Raw genomic sequence first — 13,633 nt, 5'->3', positions numbered from 1 at the left:
TCTGTCAGCATATTACAGTCAACATCAGTTATTTTACGGGGTATAGGCGTCCCCCACATATTCGGTGGTCTACCAAAGATCACCTCATAAGGGGATAGCCCTGTTCGAGAGTGTGCTACCATTCTCATGAAAAATAGCGCAACTGGTAAGGCTACTATCCAGTCCACACCTTTTTCCTGACATATTTTAGACAATCTGATTTTTAAAAGTTGATTATGTCGTTCCACGAGACCTGCTGCCTCGGGGTGTCGGACACAGTGGAATTTCCACTGATATCCCAACAAAAGTGAGACATGTTTCATTAATTCGGATGAGAAAGGCTGGCCGTTATCTGAATATACAACACGTGGTAAACCGTACCGTGGGAAGAATTCTCGAACTAGCTGCTTGGCAGTAGTCGGGGCAGTGTAATCTGATACGGGATACGCCTCTGTCCAACGGGAGAGAGCGCAGACAACTACGAGAACATATTTGAATCCTCGACAACGTTCCATCTGAATATAATCCATCTGGAGGACTTCAAAAGGATGGTCAGGAGGCTGAAATCCACCCTGCTCTACGGGAACACCCTTTCCTGGATTAAACTGACAACATATCATACAGGTACGAACTTTTTGTTTAGCTGCTGCTCGTAAATGTTTGTTGAACCAAATGTGCTGAATGCTGTCTAGCATAGCCTTCTCTCCTAAATGTGCTGGACTGTGAACTGTAGCTATAATGGCTTGAACCATGGAATCAGGGAGAAACCATACAGATTTCTCCTTCGTCATCCATCCTTGATCTGTCTGGATCCCTCCTAGTTCAGTCCACTTCTTTATTTCTTCTGCTGTGGCATGTGTCTGTATGTCAATTACGTCAAGCGCGGGATCCTTAATTGTCATACACTGTGTTGGTGTCTGAACTATTGGCTTTGTCATGTCTAATGTGCGATTCTGAGCAGTCTGTTTAGCTGTTCTGTCAGCTAAATCATTGCCTTGAGAAATGGTATCAGTAACCTTCGTGTGTGCTTTACATTTCATAATCGATATAGCAGTGGGTAGATGTATTGCGTCTAACAAAGCATGAATGAGGGGTCCGTGCTGAATGTGGGCACCATGGGAAGTTAAATAACCTCTCTCTCGCCACAGCACGCCGAAGTCGTGTACAACTCCGAATGCATAACGTGAATCAGTGTATACATTAACTTTCTTATTTGTGGCTTGAATACAGGCTTGCGTTAGAGCAATAAGTTCTGCTGCTTGGGCTGACAAAGTATCTATACAATTTGTCTCAATAACTTTAGTGTCTGTTGTGACTGCATACGCGGCCACTAAATCTCCTGTACTTGTTCTCATGCACGATCCGTCTACATACAACGTCAGGTCTGGATCTAACAATGGAACGTCTGTCAAGTCTTGTCTAGGTTTCGTCTTTATTTCAATGATTTCAACACAATCATGAGCTAGTGGGTCTGTTCCAATTACAGGTAATAGTGTAGCAGGATTCAATGTATTACACCGTCGGATCTCTATGTGTGGTTGAAACAATGTCAGTTCATAACCGGTAAGTCTTGCTATGGTCAAGTGTTGTGTTTGTGTTCGGTTCACAAGAACCTCTACTGCATGTGGTACTTGTACTGTCAATGGATGTCCTAACACTATGGCATCGCTTTGTCTGATTGCTAAAGCTGTCGCTGCCACTGATTTCAGGCATGCAGGCAAAGCCTGAGCTACGGGATCTAATGTACTGGAAAAATAAGCACATGGCTTGCGTGATCCTGCTTGATCCTGAGTGAGTACTGACAAGGCAGTACCTTCGCGTTCTGTAACAAAGAGTGTAAAATGTTTGCTATAACATGGTGTTGCTAAAACAGGTGCTTGACATAAAGCTTCCTTTAGGCTTTCAAAAGCTTGTGTATGTTCCTGAGTCCAAGGGAGAACAGTCGATGTGGCTGCCTCCTGTGTGGTTAACTGAATGAGTGGTTTTGCTAGAAATGCGTACTGAGGGATCCACTGCCTACAATATGAAGTGAGGCCTATGAAAGCCCGCACCTCCTTTTGTGTCTGGGGTATTGACATGTTAGCAATTAACTGGATGCGATCTGGTGTAAGCTGCCTTCCCTCCTTGGACAGCGAGTGACCAAGATAAATAACTCGCTGGACACAGAATTGCAGCTTAGAAGGAGACACCTTGTGCCCCTTGTCGGCTAGAAAATGTAAAACTGTCAGAGAAGCTTTTTCACATTCTGGCTCGCTTCTCGCTGTGATCAGCAGATCATCGACATATTGAAGCAGTGCAGTATTGACTGGCATGTGGATACTGTCAAGTTCTCGTTTCAGTGCTTGGCTGTAGATGCTGGGGCTTTCTGTGAATCCTTGGGGAGCGCGTGAGAATTTAAAACTGCGCCCATTTAAACTGAATCCGAACAAGTATTGGCTTTCCGGATCTATTGGGACGCTGAAAAAGGCATTCTTGAGATCGATTACAGTAAAGAATGTTGCTTCGGAATCAATTGCTGTCAACAATGATGATATATCAGGGACCACAGGGAATTGTGGTACAATACACTTGTTTAGTTCACGCAAATCAATAACCAATCGGTACACTGGTGGGGCAGTAGGATCAGTTCGTTTAAGAATCGGAATTATCGGTGAATTACATACATTGGAGTCTGTTTCTACAACTACTCCCTGGGCAATCAGCTCATCAATGATTTTCAGCAAAGCCACTACAGCATCATGCGGTAACTTGTATTGTCGCATTCGTGGTAGTACCACTCCTGCTTTCAGTGTGACTCGATAGGGTGTAATGTTCATGCAGCCAACATCCGTAGGGCCTTGTGCCCATAGATGTACTGGTAAAGTCTGTAGTCGGGGATCCATGTCTCTAGACACATAGTGACCTTTAAAATCACGCAAAAACAACCTTACTCCTTCCGGAGAACAACATATTATGGCTCCTAGTGCTTTCAGAGTTTTAATTCCTAACAGATTTTCTGGGCATGATTTAGTAAGCAATAAATCTGTAGTTCGTGTCAAAGGTCCTATCGTAAGTGGTAGAGGCTGTGATACTTCATTAACAATAGGTTTTCCCGAAAAACCAAGGGAAACATTTTGAGAGCCTGAGAGGGGTGCCCCTGGAACTTCACTACGTTTTATAGTTGTTCGACTCGCCCCTGTATCGAGTAAGAATTTTCTATCTTGACCTAATAATTCACTATGTACATAAGGTCCTTCTTGATCTACAGGAATCTCGATAAGCGGTAAGTCAACTTCCCTCTCTAGGCTTGTTCATGCGTAACGCTGATACTCAGGATATTCATACTGTGCAGTCTGATACATTTGTCGTGTTGTGGTTTGTGTGGCAGTAGCAGGCAACGGTGGTGCAGCTGGCACAAACTGTATGGGTTGCTGTGAGGCTGGCATGGACTGTTGCTGAACTGGCATGGACTGTCCATGCTGCATAGCTCCTTGTTCATTCTGATCTGGTCTAACTAATCGTGGTCTCTCCTTTGCAATGCCTGTAGCTATATTACGTTTCAGGACTGGACAATCGTGTACATAATGGCCTAGTTGTTTACAGTAATTGCAGGTTCCCTTTACAGGAACTGCAGAATCACCAGAATGTGTCACACCCTTTTTGTGACCATCTGCTGGTACTGTCTGAGAAACTAGCATTTTCATTTTTGTATCCTTCATGCGTCTATGCTCGTGTTCTTGTTCATCCCTAATTCTATTGTGATGATACTGTAACATTTGTAGCATTTGCGACGGAGTGTTACTTTGCCAGGTACTCTCGAATTTCAATATTCTATTCTTCACTGGGGGCAATGCATTTTCCACTAATTTTGTCACAAATAGATGTGGATATGAGTCACTACTTGCTTTTATACCACTATTTATACCAAAACATTTTTCAAATCGAGCATAATAATCGCTTGTGTCTTCATCTTGCTTTTGTTTGCAGGCTGTGATTGCACCCCAATCCTCCTTTTTTGTAGTTAATAAACGTGGCAGTACCTGTACTAGTAAACCTGGTAACAGTTTAACTTTATCCCCGAGCCCTGAACCTGCAGTTCGGCCCCTTTCTTCCTCTGCTAATGCTGTCCAGTCTATCTTTTGGTCACCCACTTCCCACTCTTTTTCTTTCAGTTTTTCATAAATGCCAGCAGGCAAAAGCACCTTTAATATCGTCATAATATCAGGAAAGGTGTACTCTCCCATTAGTAACATGTCTTTAATTTCTCGGTGGAAACCCGCTGGGTCTTTATCATGACTAGGTACTACTTTCTTCATTTCTAATAATTCCATTTTTGATATGGGTGTGTAAACAAATACACGGTGAAACTCATTGTCTTCGCCTTTTATTGGGTGCACTTCTCGTAAGGGATTTTGTCTATCCATATAGTACGGCGCTCTTTCTCTGCGGGGCAGCGAGAGAGAATCCGGACTTACAAAAAGGACATACTGCTTACGTGACACTAATATCTCTTTAATTAGCTTGTTACTAGAACCTCCCCATCTGTTTGTGAGTAGTTCCGTTAATATATCAGGTAAAGGACCAGGGTCAGCATGTTGGCTCTTATATAATATGAGGAGTTGCTGAATCATATAGATTCCAGCTAAACGTTGTTCATCTGTACTGAGATTAAAAAACGTGTGTGCTACGGTCTCATCACCGTATTTTTCAGGACTGTCAATCCAGTGAACGGCTGATCTGGCTAATTCTTGCTCATCCATGGAATCGAGGAGGTGGTAACCCCTTCGTTCTCGTAGTATTTTATCTGCGGCTTGAAACGAATGTTCAGGAGACTTCAGATTTATTACAGGCGTCGCATACGTTCTGCTATTATTTGGACATACAGAGTGTATGGGATCAGAAAAACATCTAGTATTTTCACAGGATCTTCCTCTGCCTACATAGGCTATGGTCTCTGACTGTCTTGCGGAATTCCCTGATTCGGACACTTCATCTTGCTCAAACTCGTCTGTTCCCAATCTCTCTTCATGAATACGCTCTATTTCTTTACGGATTTTTCGGCACATGGCTATTATACAATTTTGCTTATCGTGTCTCCCTTCTGATATATTCTGACTCCATCTTGTAAGAATAAGCATTGCATTCGGGTCTACCCCCGGACGGTCTTGATTTCTGATTACACAGTTTATGAGGAAACGTAACAGTTCCCCCTGTATCTCTACTTTCTGGAATTCCATAGCTCTGTTAATACATCCTGGATCTCGTCCTGTTTGAACAAAATGATATATGTTATCTAGATGCGTAATCATCCCTGGTAACCTCGCTAAATACTCTGCGGCTCGCCTGATACGTAATGATGCCAGGACCATTTCATCCTCTTTACCAACCACCGGGTCATATCTACAATTTACAAGGAGTTCTTTAAGCGTACGTTCACTTACGAATTTAGGTGTACGAGAATGCGCTGACTCTTGAAAAACAAGTTTATTTATTCTGGGTGGTGTAAAGGTACTGCTAGCACCTCCCGTGGCCCCATCTGGGGCGTCGGGTGTGAATGGGTTCGTTGAACGTGACACAGCAACTATGGGCGTCGACACCCCTGTAGAATCGACTGCGGAGACAGATGCGGAAACAGATGTGCTTGCCGACGCTTGCGTCGGGACTTGCTGTTGCACGGGTACAGATACCTGATCCTGACGTTGAACCCCTCCGCCAGACGGTCTATGTGGTGCGGCGTTAGCATACTCGGGAGCTGCGTCGTCTAGATATGAGGAAAGAAAAACATCTTCTGCGGTTCTGGGATGCCCTTTTGGATGTACCTTAATTGGAAATAATGGGGGTGGCAAGTCTTTTGGCATCTCTGGAGCAGCCTTAGGTAGTCCTTCGGCTAGAAGGGGATACATACCATTCATAAGAGCATTTCTTTGTCTATTTACTTGTTCTGATTTCACTCGGATACCTTCCTCAATTAATAGATTTTCTTGAACTTTATTTGAACTTTCTTTACTCCTCTCTTCTTGTCTACGTGCTTTTTCTGTACGTCTATGAGATTCTTTACGCCATAACTCAACAGCGTCTTTCTGTGACTGTCTGACCTTTCTTTTCCATAACTCTTCCTCTACTTTCATGATGCACTCTGCATCCCAGGTTCCCGCTACGGGCCACCTTTGACTTTCCGGCAATCCCTTGGTATAATCTACCCATAGATCAAGAAACAATATGGCATCTAAGCCATGCTTATGGTACATAAAATGCCCTGGAGTGTCCCTAGGAGGAATAGGAACTGCTTCTTCAAGCACCCCTTTTCTGGTAGTAATCTGTCTTAACTTCGAGAAGAGCGGCATATTGACAACTGATCTGATACTTACTCTTGAACTTACTTAATACGAAAAACACAATAATGAACAGTGAACAATGAACAATCATTCATACCACAATATGCAAGACATTTAAACACTTTAAATATTGAACATTAAATATTTTAACAATGACCGACAATGATGACAGTCTGCCTAACTAATCACCACGCTGAATTCTTGACAGTAACTGAATACTTCGGAATACTTGATATACTGCTAAACAGTACATATACACTGCTAAACAGTGCAGACCGGATTTGTGTACCCAAATCCGTCTTGACCGGCACAACCTATGTGCGCGTCAACACGCCTCCCCGGCGATGGTACTCACCGAGTAGCTCCTTGAAACGGAAGGCCTCAGAGAATGGACAGGACTCGATGACTGCGGACAGCGGACCCTCTGGACATCGGGATTTCGAGAAACCTGGTGGGCCTCTGTATACCTCGGATCTTGCTCTCTCAGCTAGGCTCTGGTCGGGATACTTCGCACTTCTCACCGCCTCGTCTGGGTTGATCGCAGCCTCAGTCGCCCCCGCTTGACCGGAGGGAGCTTACAGGAAATCCTGCTGGTACGCGTTTATGGTCCGTCCAGCTGTGGCAGGAGACCGGGCCTGCAACGCACCGCCGGCGCGTGAGATGAGAAAGTGTCCCTGTTCGGGCGCCATTCTGTGGTAAATAAAATCTTCTTTACCGGACTGAATTTCATACGGAATCTTAAAATAAAGTAAAATAGCTCAAAATAACAAGAGGCAGAATCCGTGGTATAAGAGGTTTTCTAAATGGGCTTTATTCCATCAAAAATGGCCGACTCGAGTCGCGGCCTTCAGGTTCCGTCACCACGAGGGTTCAGGAAGTGAAGTACAATACTTTATTGACAGACATGCATTTTTATAATAAGTACATTACAATGAAACGAATGTAGAAGGCGTAACATTTGATAAGAAAAGTGACATAACAGGTACGTAATCGAAACTAGGCGTAATAAGGAATAAAAGAAACATGATTGGTTAGGATTATCAGACATAGGTGGATCTATAAGATAATACTTGGCATAGATGCGCGCGCAGCAGCATGACGTGTGAGTGACGTGCAACTAGGGGGTGAAGGGACTTGACATTTAGCTCTACATGTGGAGACGAGAAGTCTGGGGGGTCAAGTCAACCTAATCCCAAATCATATCTAACATCCTATGTTTAAAGAACTATGTTATCCACAAGGAAGGACTCTCGGACAGAATCTAGTCTATACTGACTGTGTGCGTGCACAAACGTCTAAGTGTCTATATGAGATGCGAGGGGCAGAAAACTTTCCATGGCAACAGGACTATGAATCATTTGCAGGAGGACGGAAAGGCTGAGTCCTTTGCTTGTGAGCTAAAGGAAATGTTTACCTAAATCACTAGACAGGAATGCATCGGCTGGAGAGCAAAATAGATAATTCGAAGGTGAAATACAGCTTCTTGGCAGGCAGGCGAAAACTGGCCGAGGCAGGCACCGTTAGCTGCACAGGGAGTAGGACAAAGTTCATGGATACAGATGCGAGCTCAAGCTGAAGCTGTCAGAGACAGAGAGCAGGGAAAGGCTTTGAGGACAGAATCGGGCCTACTTGCCTGAACTGTAAAAATGTAGTAACTTAGCCATATAAAGTCGGTGGCCTTTCATACTTAGGAATCGAATATCCAGCCCATCGATGGCGGATCTGACAGAGAACATGTCGACGGTAGACACACATATGTTTGCGTCTTAGAAACTGGAACTGGAGGGAACATACATGTACTTGTAACATGCATATAGAACCGTTGGGGTCCAAGATAGGGGACATAACTGATCAGGAAAATCCACATTTCCACAATAGAGTGACGAATAAATTATGCAAAAAAGAAGCAGAGAACTCTGGGTAGTTCTCAAGATTAGGTGGAAAGCAGCTTCTGTATGGAGCACTCTCAACACCAGCGACACTCTAGATCTGCTCACCTCAAATGTCTGTTTTTCTATCAAAATCTTTAAGCATAGGATTAGCACAGTGCCATCCACGCCGAGATAGAAAAGGACAAAGTCTTTTGCCATTTGTACAGCAAAGTCTTTAAGCATAGGATTAGCACAGTGCTGTCCTTGCCGAATTGTAAAATGACAAAAGCCAATTACCACTCCAGGCACAGTATTACATCTTTGAATTGGTAAAATACCAAACAAGCCAACCTGAAATGAGGAAAAGCAACCCCTGACACAGTGTTTCACTCTAATTAGAGCTCTTCGGAGAAGTATAGCTTTGTCCAGACACAAGGGAGCACCCAGTATAAGTCAAAGAAATACCCTTTCAGGCATAGAGTGACGAATAAATTATGCAAAAAAGAAGCAGAGAACTCTGGGTAGTTCTCAAGTTTAGGTGGAAAGCAGCTCCGGTATTGAGCACTCTCAACACCAGCGACACTCTAGATCTGCTCACCTCAAATGTTTGTTTTTCTATCTAAATCTTTAAGCATAGGATTAGCACAGTGCCATCCACGCCGAGATAGAAAATGACAGGTCTTTTGCCATTTGTACAGCAAAGTCTTTAAGCATAGGATTAGCACAGTGCTGTCCTTGCCGATCTGTAAAATGACAAAAGGCAATTACCACTCCAGGCACAGTATTACAGCTTTGAATTGGTAAAATACCAATCAAACCAACCTGAAATGAGTAAAAACAACCCATGACACAGTGTTTCGCTCTAATTAGAGCTCTTCAGAGAGGTATATCTTTGTCCAGACACAAGGGAGCACCCAGTATAAGTCAAAGAAATACCCTTTCAGGCATAGAGTGACGAATAAATTATGCAAAAAAGAAGCAGAGAACTCTGGGTAGTTCTCAAGATTAGGTGGAAAGCAGCTTCTGTATGGAGCACTCTCAACACCAGCGACACTCTAGATCTGCTCACCTCAAATGTCTGTTTTTCTATCAAAATATTTAAGCATAGGATTAGCACAGTGCCAACCACGCCGAGATAGAAAAGGACAAAGTCTTTTGCCATTTGTACAGCAAAGTCTTTAAGCATAGGACTAGCACAGTGCTGTCTTTGCCGAGCTGTAAATTGACAAAAGCCAATTACCACTCCAGACACTGTATTACAGCTTTGAATTGGTAAAATACCAATCAAGCCAACCTGAAATGAGTAAAAGCAACCCCTCGACACAGTGTTTCGCTCTAATTAGAGCTCTTCAGAGAGGTATAGCTTTGTCCAGACACAAGGGAGCACCCAGTATAAGTCAATGAAATACCCTTTCAGGCATAGAGTGACGAATAAATTATGCAAAAAAGAAGCAGAGAACTCTGGGTAGTTCTCAAGATTAGGTGGAAAGCAGCTTCTGTATGGAGCACTCTCAACACCAGCGACACTCTAGATCTGCTCACCTCAAATGTCTGTTTTTCTATCAAAATCTTTAAGCATAGGATTAGCACAGTGCCATCCACGCCGAGATAGAAAAGGACAAAGTCTTTTGCCATTTGTACAGCAAAGTCTTTAAGCATAGGATTAGCACAGTGCTGTCCTTGCCGAATTGTAAAATGACAAAAGCCAATTACCACTCCAGGCACAGTATTACATCTTTGAATTGGTAAAATACCAAAAGGTCCAACCTGAAATGAGGAAAAGCAACCCCTGACACAGCGTTTCACTCTAATTAGAGCTCTTCGGAGAAGTATAGCTTTGTCCAGACACAAGGGAGCACGCAGTATAAGTAAAAAAAAAACCCTTTCAGGCATAGAGTAACGAATAAATGATGCAAAAAAGAAGCAGAGAACTTTGGGTAGTTCTCAAGTTTAGGTGGAAAGCAGCTCCTGTATGGAGCACTCTCAACACCAGCGACACTCTAGATCTGCTCACCTCAAATGTCTGTTTTTCTATCAAAATATTTAAGCATAGGATTAGCACAGTGCCAACCACGCCGAGATAGAAAAGGACAAAGTCTTTTGCCATTTGTACAGCAAAGTCTTTAAGCATAGGACTAGCACAGTGCTGTCCTTGCCGATCTGTAAAATGACAAAAGCCAATTACCACTCCAGGCACAGTATTACAGCTTTGAATTGGTAAAATACCAATCAAGCCAACCTGAAATGAGTAAAAGCAACCCCTGACACAGTGTTTCGCTCTAATTAGAGCTCTTCAGAGAGGTATAGCTTTGTCCAGACACAAGGGAGCACCCAGTATAAGTCAATGAAATACCCTTTCAGGCATAGAGTGACGAATAAATTATGCAAAAAAGAAGCAGAGAACTCTGGGTAGTTCTCAAGATTAGGTGGAAAGCAGCTTCTGTATGGAGCACTCTCAACACCAGCGACACTCTAGATCTGCTCACCTCAAATGTCTGTTTTTCTATCAAAATCTTTAAGCATAGGATTAGCACAGTGCCATCCACGCCGAGATAGAAAAGGACAAAGTCTTTTGCCATTTGTACAGCAAAGTCTTTAAGCATAGGATTAGCACAGTGCTGTCCTTGCCGAATTGTAAAATGACAAAAGCCAATTACCACTCCAGGCACAGTATTACATCTTTGAATTGGTAAAATACCCACAAGCCAACCTGAAATGAGGAAAAGCAACCCCTGACACAGTGTTTCACTCTAATTAGAGCTCTTCGGAGAAGTATAGCTTTGTCCAGACACAAGGGAGCACCCAGTATAAGTCAAAGAAATACCCTTTCAGGCATAGAGTGACGAATAAATTATGCAATAAAGAAGCAGAGAACTCTGGGTAGTTCTCAAGTTTAGGTGGAAAGCAGCTCCGGTATTGAGCACTCTCAACACCAGCGACACTCTAGATCTGCTCACCTCAAATGTCTGTTTTTCTATCTAAATCTTTAAGCATAGGATTAGCACAGTGCCATCCACGCCGAGATAGAAAATGACAGGTCTTTTGCCATTTGTACAGCAAAGTCTTTAAGCATAGGATTAGCACAGTGCTGTCCTTGCCGAGCTGTAAAATGACAAAAGCCATTTACCACTCCAGGCACAGTATTACATCTTTGAATTGGTAAAATACCAAACAAGCCAACCTGAAATGAGGAAAAGCAACCCCTGACACAGTGTTTCACTCTAATTAGAGCTTTTCGGAGAAGTATAGCTTTGTCCAGACACAAGGGAGCACCCAGTGTAAGTCAAAGAAATACCCTTTCAGGCATAGAGTGACGAATAAATTATGCAAAAAAGAAGCAGAGAACTCTGGGTAGTTCTCAAGTTTAGGTGGAAAGCAGCTCCTGTATGGAGCACTCTCAACACCAGCGACACTCTAGATCTGCTCACCTCAAATGTCTGTTTTTCTATCAAAATATTTAAGCATAGGATTAGCACAGTGCCAACCACGCCGAGGTAGAAAAGGACAAAGTCTTTTGCCATTTGTACAGCAAAGTATTTAAGCATAGGACCAGCACAGTGCTGTCCTTGCCGATCTGTAAAATGACAAAAGCCAATTACCACTCCAGGCACAGTATTACAGCTTTGAATTGGTAAAATACCAATCAAGCCAACCTGAAATGAGTAAAAGCAACACCTGACACAGTGTTTCGCTCTAATTAGAGCTCTTCAGAGAGGTATATCTTTGTCCAGACACAAGGGAGCACCCAGTATAAGTCAAAGAAATACCCTTTCAGGCATAGAGTGACGAATAAATTATGCAAAAAAGAAGCAGAGAACTCTGGGTAGTTCTCAAGATTAGGTGGAAAGCAGCTTCTGTATGGAGCACGCTCAACACCAGCGACACTCTAGATCTGCTCACCTCAAATGTCTGTTTTTCTATCAAAATCTTTAAGCATAGGATTAGCACAGTGCCAACCACGCCGAGATAGAAAAGGACAAAGTCTTTTGCCATTTGTACAGCAAAGTCTTTAAGCATAGGACTAGCACAGTGCTGTCTTTGCCGAGCTGTAAATTGACAAAAGCCAATTACCACTCCAGACACAGTATTACAGCTTTGAATTGGTAAAATACCAATCAAGCCAACCTGAAATGAGTAAAAGCAACCCCTGACACAGTGTTTCGCTCTAATTAGAGCTCTTCAGAGAGGTATAGCTTTGTCCAGACACAAGGGAGCACCCAGTATAAGTCAATGAAATACCCTTTCAGGCATAGAGTGACAAATAAATTATGCAAAAAAGAAGCAGAGAACTCTGGGTAGTTCTCAAGATTAGGTGGAAAACAGCTTCTGTATGGAGCACTCTCAACACCAGCGACACTCTAGATCTGCTCACCTCAAATGTCTGTTTTTCTATCAAAATCTTTAAGCATAGGATTAGCACAGTGCCATCCACGCCGAGATAGAAAAGGACAAAGTCTTTTGCCATTTGTACAGCAAAGTCTTTAAGCATAGGATTAGCACAGTGCTGTCCTTGCCGAATTGTAAAATGACAAAAGCCAATTACCACTCCAGGCACAGTATTACATCTTTGAATTGGTAAAATACCAAAAGGGCCAACCTGAAATGAGGAAAAGCAACCCCCTGACACAGTGTTTCACTCTAATTAGAGCTCTTCGGAGAAGTATAGCTTTGTCCAGACACAAGGGAGCACCCAGTATAAGTAAAAAAAAAACCCTTTCAGGCATAGAGTGACGAATAAATGATGCAAAAAAGAAGCAGAGAACTCTGGGTAGTTCTCAAGTTTAGGTGGAAAGCAGCTCCTGTATGGAGCACTCTCAACACCAGCGACACTCTAGATCTGCTCACCTCAAATGTCTGTTTTTCTATCAAAATATTTAAGCATAGGATTAGCACAGTGCCAACCACGCCGATATAGAAAAGGACAAAGTCTTTTGCCATTTGTACAGCAAAGGCTTTAAGCATAGGACTAGCACAGTGCTGTCCTTGCCGATCTGTAAAATGACAAAAGCCAATTACCACTCCAGGCACAGTATTACAGCTTTGAATTGGTAAAATACCAATCAAACCAACCTGAAATGAGTAAAAACAACCCCATACACAGTGTTTCGCTCTAATTAGAGCTCTTCAGAGAGGTATAGCTTTGTCCAGACACAAGGGAGCACCCAGTATAAGTCAAAGAAATACCCTTTCAGGCATAGAGTGATGAATAAATTATGCAAAAAAGAAGCAGAGAACTCTGGGTAGTTCTCAAGTTTAGGTGGAAAGCAGCTCCGGTATTGAGCACTCTCAACACCAGCGACACTCTAGATCTGCTCACCTCAAATGTCTGTTTTTCTATCTAAATCTTTAAGCATAGGATTAGCACAGTGCCATCCACGCCGAGATAGAAAAGGACAGGTCTTTTGCCATTTGTACAGCAAAGTCTTTAAGCATAGGATTAGCACAGTGCTGTCCTTGCCGAGCTGTAAA

This window comes from Triturus cristatus, chromosome 7, assembly GCF_964204655.1.
Source record: "Triturus cristatus chromosome 7, aTriCri1.1, whole genome shotgun sequence".
NCBI lineage: Eukaryota > Metazoa > Chordata > Amphibia > Caudata > Salamandridae > Triturus > Triturus cristatus.
This window is presented reverse-complemented; position numbering follows the sequence as displayed.